Raw genomic sequence first — 7,529 nt, 5'->3', positions numbered from 1 at the left:
CCATTAAATATATGTCCCAGAGACTTAAATCTTCAGTGTGTTCAAATACCAGTTGAGCCCTGAAACTTAGCAGAGTTGCAGCCAATACCTACTCTTGAGATCATTGTACTTGCCCAGGAAAACTAATAAAATGATGATGATAGACAACCCCCATCCCAAAAACCAGAGAGTGTCTACAATTGCACAAAATAATTCCTTCCATTTGTCCCATAAGGTCTAAGCCCCCTCTCAATCTGAGACAGAGCGGGCATCACCATCACAAAATCCTCAGGGTTGAGGAATGAGCAAACATAAAGGGGGAATGCAACCATGGACAGAGCAAACTTATTAATATTATAGTAATGGAAGAACATGTACATTGGTGTAAAGATAGTCATTATCGGATGTTCTGAGGGGAGGGAGAGGGCATAAAAGTTGGAATAGGAAATTTATAAGACATTGTATTTAAGTATGAACCACAATGTAAACTATAGACCTTGGTTAGTAGCAATGTTTCAATATTATTTATCGATTGTAACAAATGTACTACACAATTTTAAGATGCTTTTTATAGGGACAGATGAGGGAAGGGGAGGGAGTAGGATATATGAGAATCTCTTATATTTCAATGTAATTTTTCTGTAATGTAAAACCCCTTTAAATATAAAGTTTATTACATTAAAAACTGTCATTTTGCTATGTATTTTGCAAATATTTCCCATGTTTTATTTTTTTCTTTTTTTGTACATATATACTTAATATTTTATGGGGAAAAGTTATTGAATTTTGGCATTTATGCTAAAATATATTTGATTTTTTTCATTTTTGGTTTTTAGTTTTTCCTATTTTTATATTATTAGAGAACTACAAAGAAACATGCCAACTGTGTACAAGTATAAAACTTTTTTAATTTAATTTAACATACCCTCATAGCAGGGAGAGCTATTGTTAATATAATATTTCAATTGGTTATTCATTATATGCACTTGCACATTTAATATAGCATTATATTATAGATACTACATATATGCTTTATTTCATTTGTATTAATATTCCGTGTTGAACATTTGAGGACATTATAATTTGTCCAAAATAGTTTTAATGATAGTACTGTTAATTATAATAATTGTTAAGAGTTGTTGAATGCCTTATATGCATTAACATGTTTAATCTTCATGACAACCCCAAAGCAGAAACTACTTTGATCCGTATTTACAGATGAGTAAAGCAAGGATAGAGAGAGTAAGTAATTTCCTAGGGCCACAGAGTTAATTAATGAAGGATCCAGGATTTGAACCTGGCCTGAATTATAGCACTTATTCACTATATATGTGTGTAACGATAAATAAACAATTCTTTGGGGATAGAAGAAAGTTTATCACATGAGGCTATTATGTAAATTTTATTACTCAGGTTAAACCTCACATTTTATTATTATTAGGTATTTAATTATAAATGCCTCTGAAATACAATCACTCATTGGAAGTCCTTCTCATACAAACTAAAGTTATTTTATAAATGGTCATTTATAAGCCAATTAAAAAGAATTCCCTGCTTTAAGTAAAATAAGGGACACAGGTCTAACTCCTCAGGGCAGTCTGTGGTTTCAACTACATTAATCAACCTGCACAAAAGTACATCCAATTCTTGATCTCATAAGTCCTGTTCCAGAGGCTCTTAACACCAGCAAAAAAAGGTTAACAGTGTCTCCTACCTGGTGTCATGTCACATTATCAAAACAAGAATGAAGTTCTACTGTATGGCCCTGCTAAACCAGCAATTTGGCAGTGTTGGAGAGGCTACTCTTGGGTCTGCTCTCAAATAGTGATATCTGAGGTGTTGTCATGTATCCTTAGCACATTCCCAAATACAGTATGCATTTCTTTAAGCACAGCAGTTATCATATCCCTTCTCACTTTGATTTTATCTCACTGGTTCAAACATGAAGGAAGGCTTGTCTTATAATTGCCATCTTTCTAATTTTACTATGCCTGTTTTGATGTCCTCCCTCTTCACTGAATAACCTCATGGATTCCTTAAAAAATAAATTGTTCCTGAATATTATAAATGCTCTGGCTTTCAAATTATTTCAAACATGTTGGTATTGGAGATGAATATACAGTGTAGGAAATTCTACTCCAAACCAGGCATGGTCCATGAAGTTAATATAATCTTGAATTGTAAGAACATTATTTCCTCACACACTTAATACGCAAGACTATTTATTCTCCACAAATGCATATGCTTTCTCAGCTTTTCTGTGCTATGAGTTAAACTTAACTTTCTGCAGGAAATTTTACAGTGATATTCCTCCTGACCATTTGCTATGGCCCCTTGTGGGGAGCACTTGAGCTTTTCATGGTTTGTTTCTTTTCCCAAAACCCAGATATGAAGTGTGATCTTCAAACTTGTTTCTCATGCTGACAGGGAGCTTTGCTCTTAAGAGTTGCCAGAATCTTCATTTCTAAGAAAGCTCCTTCTTGAAAGAATCCTTCCTGAGATACATATTCTGTTTCTAGTACACCTACCACAACTTTTGGTTTCCAGGCTCCTTACTACCTGAAGAATTTTACTTCATTTTTTTTTTTAGAAGAAGATGCTATAGATTGAGAGCAAACCAATACAGAAAAAGTATTTTAAACTACCAGCATGCTGTCTTTTTAATCTATGCCATTTTTATCACTCAACAGTTTCTTGTTTGGTTTGTTTTAAATGAGGAAAAAAACACAATTATTTTCCCTTTCATTGTTATTGGATTTTTATGGAAAATGGAAAAAGGGACAAAATTTGTTTCATGTATGTTTTACCTTAGCAAAAATAAACCTCCCTTGTCTGGATTTTGCATTTTTTATACCATTGGTTAAAAGATAAGCACTCCAAATTTGAATTAAATCTCCAGGAGTGAAAATTCAGGATCTTAAATTCATACATCCTAGTCCTTGAGGAATCATGATTTCAAAGAAGTTGTTTAATGTGAAGCAACCTTTTTCAATTATGAAAACAACAAACATTGTTTATCAAATGGGAGCATTAATTACATTAATGTGCTACACAAGTCAGAAAATGACAGAAATTATAAACAGATTAAACTTGTTTTGATTTACTACTTGCAGGAAGTTTCAAATACCCTATATTGGGACATTTGAATCTGAAAGGTATAATCTGTCATACAGAAAAGTTGTGTGCTGAATGAAAATTTGTAATGCTAAGGAGACGGAAATAGGAAAATTGAAAGTCATTCATCATTGTAACACTTCTTCTTATTCTAAGGGAGATAAAGAATATTTTACACACATGAATTTCAAGTTTGTGAAAAGCATTATCATTCCTTTTCCACTACATTCTTTTATTGAAAATCATGAAGTATTTTCAGGTATGAGTGATAGAGTTTAAGAATTTATGAAAAATAGTATCTGTGATCACCACAATTGAATTCTGCGTTCTATAGATGAGTTACATAAGGGAATGTTTTCCTAAAATGTTAAAAGATGTTTAACCTGCATCTGATCAGCCTGTCAAAAACAAACTAGGTTAGCATCATGAAATACTCTTATCTCACATTCACATATTTATAAGGATAGACATAATTCTTGTATTAAATTGTGATTTTGTCCTTATTTCATAAATTTTTTAAAACTTGGCTTTGTGTGTTTGTTTCCCACCAAACAAGTTACTCCATATTAATTTTGATTCAGGATTCATGATGTAGATTTTAAAATTTCCTGCTATTCAATATGCATTTTCCTTATACAACCATACTCAAATTACTCTTCATGCTTCAGCATAAGAAGTCCTTGACTTTCAAACTTTCAATTTCCATGCAACCCATCTCTGCAAATGAACTATGTGGGTTACAGAAGTCCTCAAGTCTTTATTGAAACTGTACAATTTATAATTTTAGAAATGATTAAATTAGTGTTATGGGTTGAATCATAGCCCCCAAAAAGATACATTTCAATTCTAATTCCCAGTCCTGTGTCTGTGAACTCATTTGTAAATAGGATCTGTTCTTGAAATTCCTACTAAGATAAGGCCAGACTGAATCCAGGTGGACTTTGATCCGATATGATTGGACTCCTTATAGGAGAGAAAATTTGGGAATTGTAGTATAAATGAGCAGGAGACAAGAGGAGACAGATCTCCATGTTATGGGAACAGAGATTGAGGTATAGATTGCCAGTAAGCCATTACCAGAATGCCACAGATTTTGAAGAAAACAAAACATGCTGAACCTTGATTTTGGAATGATATCTTCAGAACAGTGAACCAATAAATTCCTGTCATTTAATCTAATAGTCTGTGGTATGTGTTATTGCAATCCTGTTAAACAGGTTTGGTACTACAATTTAGGGTGCTGCTGTGACAAGTATCTTAAAATATAGGAAGAAGTAGCTTTGGAATTGGATAGAGGTTGGGAGAGTTTTGAGGTGTTCATTAGAAAAGCCTAAACTGCCTTCAAGAGACTCAGCAAAGACATGGATGTTAAAGTTATTTCTGGTAAGGGCTCAGAAAGAAATGAGGAGAGATGCAGAAGAGGTTTCTACCATCTTAGAGAGTACATATATCATCATAAACAGAATGTTGGTAGAAATACGGATATTAAAGGTACTCCCAATGAGTCCTTAGAAGGAAAAGATGAAGATTTTATTGGAAACTCTGTAGGTTATCCTTGTTTAAGTAATACCTGATGTCAGATGTAGGCAGAACTTAAAAGTGATGAACTTGGATATTTAGCTGAGGTGATTACCAAATAATGTGTGGAAGGCATAGACTGATTTCACGTGTAGTTAAATGCAAGAGAAAAGGCATGAACTGAGAACTTATGTGCTAAGTAAAACATAATCTGAATTTAATGATTTGGTAAATTCTTAGCCTATCCAGACACCATGCTTTGAGACTATGGACAGAAACAGCCTACTCTGGCTCTCCCTGAGATCCTCTGAGAATAGAGCTCTATGTGAGAGTGTGGCTGAACAACTGTTTGCTAGAGCATTTAGGTGTATGTCTCATGGATTCAGTCAACTCTCACAGAGGAAGTCAGGAATTAATATGTAACTATCCGGAAAGAATCTGTGGAAAATCCTTTTGTCTGATAGCTTGAGTTCTCTTTAATTGCATGGAAGATTGACAAAGATTATGAGAATTCTGTGTTAGCAGAAACACTACCAACCTGGACGGAAAGTGACCAAGATGGGAAGATATGAAGGAAGAATGAAACCAACGGCAGAACCATGGATACAAATATCTGGATTGAAATAAACCTCTTTGGGCTAAGACCTCCGTAGCATTTGGAAAAGCAGGCCCACCCCAATATTTGGAATGGTAGGCCCATCCCACCAGTTGAAGAGAGAGTGACAATCACCCAGTTTTTGGAAACAGTAGTGCTGCCAACCCAACATGTCTGGATAGCAATGTTTAGGACTACAGATTCCTCTCGGACCTTGAAATCTAATGGAATTTGCCCTGATGATTTTATACTTGCTTGGAACCATGACCCACTTTTTCTTTCCAACTTTTGTCTTCTATAATGGGAGTGCTTATCCTATCCTTGCCCTATTACAGTATTTTGGAAATAGATAACTCATTTTATAGGTTTCATGGATCCACAGAGAGAATGATTTTGCCACAGAACAGAATACACCCTGGTTTGATGAGGTTTCAGGCTTAGAGTTGCAACTGAAAGAGCTTAAGGTTTTTCGTATGGAAAGAGCAAGTCTTTTATGGGTTTGAAGGTGGACTATTATGGATTGAAATGTGTTCCTCAGAAATACATACTGAAGTCCTAATTCCTAAAATTGTGGATGTTGTGCTGAAAATAAAACAAATGTACTGAGAGTCTTCTTGCTGCTCAAATGTGGCCTCTCTCTAAGCCAAACTCAGCATATAAATAAATTACCTTCCCCCCAGCATGGGACATGACCCTCAGGGATGAGCGTCCCTGGCACTGAGGGATTACTATCAAGCACCAACTAGCAGTGCAACTGGAAAAAGACCTTAATCAAAAGGGGGAAAAGGTAGAGACAAATGAACTTATGTGGCTAAGAGACTTCAAAGTAAGTCAGGAGGTCATTCCAGAGTTTACAATTATGCACATCTCAGCAGGATCTCATTGACTGCCAAAGTAGATATTACCCCAAAGTGTGTCGGTCCTGAGGACTCTGGAGACAACATCCATACACTATAGGCAGGGCAGATAACTCAGTAGTTAGGTGCCTTGCCAGTAGGCCTTATTTCTGAATTTGTTCTCCCCAGTGTGACAGAGTTGGACTCAGTTGTGGTTTCCCTACGCATAGCTCTTCTGTCCTTCTATTTGAACCTATAATTAGTACTAGAGTTGGTAAGTGTCTGTCCAAGGGACTTATACCTTTGGAAAGTCCATTTGCCAGCTGGACCCTGAACCTCAATTGAGTTGCAATGCCTACTCTCCAGTTGATTGGTCTCACCCAGGACAACTAACAAGGAGGTCATGATGAACAACCACTATACCAAGGAACTAAGAAAGTCTACAACTGCAAGCAAGAAAGTCTCATCCATCTGTCATAGGGGATCAAAGCACCCCCTCAATTAAGAGTGGAGTGGGCATCACCGTCCCCAAATCCTCAGGATTGGGGGGAAAAAACATGGATTAGAGTGGACTTACTGGTATTCTACTATAGACTTAGTGTGATTCTAGCAAAGGAAGAAATTATGTCATTGATGAGGAGGTCGTGGCCACTAGAGGTTCTGAGGGCAGGGAGAGAGAAAAAGAGGTATAATACAGAGACATTTTGGGGACTTGGGCATTGCAATGACAGATACAGGCCATTATATATCTTGCCATAACTTACAGAATTGGTTGGGAGAGAGTGTAAACTGCAATGCAAACTACAATCCATCCTTAGTGGCAATACTTCAAAATGTGTTTATCAATTGCAATGAATACACCATGCTAATAAGGGATGGTGTTAATGTGGGAAAGTGTGAGAAATGTGGGGAGAGGGGCATGTGGGAATCCCCTATATTTTTTATGTAACATTTATGTAATCTAAGTATCTTTTAAAAAATAAAGATTAAAAATAGTGAATACAGATTAAGTTTATTGAGCTAAGTTGCATTGATGCAGGAACAGTACCAAAAGGGGCTCCTACTCAAAAGGCTGAGTTGGAAGAGCAGTTTCCATGGCTGCTTGAGACAAAGGAAAGATATAGGGTATAATGGGAAGGGATCAGGGAGACATGATTTATGCTTTGTATGTGTTTTCTATGCTTTCCATGCATTCTGTGTATTATGAGCCTATGGGGCTGTTTAAGCAGGATACCCTTGAGGTCCATTTCATTAATTAGCAGGTGGGATGTTGATGTAAGTTGCGCTATTTGTTGAACAACAACAGGCCTTGCTGGTGTCAGCTTAAACTCTTTTTCACTGTTCTTCCTCCCAGGCTGGAGTAGGAGGTCTTATCAGCAGGATTGTTGGTATGTCAGCTTGCTTCAGTTAACTTCTGTTTCTTCTCTATAACTCCCTGGATAAAATGGAAGCTCAAGCAAATCAAGATGATTAGTGAAATCATTTAT

This window comes from Dasypus novemcinctus, chromosome 13 (genome assembly GCF_030445035.2).
Source record: "Dasypus novemcinctus isolate mDasNov1 chromosome 13, mDasNov1.1.hap2, whole genome shotgun sequence".
Taxonomy (NCBI): Eukaryota; Metazoa; Chordata; class Mammalia; order Cingulata; family Dasypodidae; genus Dasypus; species Dasypus novemcinctus.
This window is presented reverse-complemented; position numbering follows the sequence as displayed.